Raw genomic sequence first — 795 nt, forward strand, 5'->3', positions numbered from 1 at the left:
ACACAGGGGGAATAAGTAACTTGCCTAATGTCACACAACAGAGCTGGTAACCAAACCAAACCAGCCTCTCTCAAGGACCATATTACACCATGAAACTGGGAGCTACTAGGTGCAGAATGGATTGGAGGCACAGGAATGGGTATATGAAGACCAGTTGGGAGGCTGTGGAAGGTGGCCAGGTGAGAGATGCTAGTGGTAATGGAGAAGGGGACCAGGCCCCGGGTAGGCCCCGAGGCATGGAGAAGGGGACCAGGCCCCCCTCCCACAACCAGGCACACTGCACCAGCACCTCAGCACCCACCCAGTGACCCAAGGCATGGAGCCAGGGACTGGAGCCCCCTCACACAACCAGGCACAGCACACCAGTGCCTCGGGGCCCACCCGGTAACCCACATGGAGCTGAGGACCAGACACACCCCACAACCAGGCACACCACCAGTGCCAAGAAGCATGACAAAAAGATCACCTCCATGTGGGTGGCCCACCACAGCCACCACAATAACCACAGCTGCTGTGAAAGCAGCTAGACGCCACAGCCACCATGCAGATATTCCACCAACCACTGGAGTGCATTGACACAAGGAGAGTCACCAGCAGAGATAAAGAAAAGAAGAGGATGTCTCTCTCCACAAAGCCCATTCCAGAGTGACAGAAGAAGCATCTGCTCTATGATAATATTGGGGGACCTGAACACACCTCTCAGCATTGGACAGATCATCAAGGCAACAAATCAACAGAGTAACCATTATTCTTTCAGAGGGAGTGAAGAAATCTAGGGTAATAAGAGGAGGAGGG

The sequence above is a fragment of the Galeopterus variegatus genome, unplaced genomic scaffold (genome assembly GCF_000696425.1).
Source record: "Galeopterus variegatus unplaced genomic scaffold, G_variegatus-3.0.2 Scaffold5743, whole genome shotgun sequence".
Classification (NCBI taxonomy): Eukaryota; Metazoa; Chordata; class Mammalia; order Dermoptera; family Cynocephalidae; genus Galeopterus; species Galeopterus variegatus.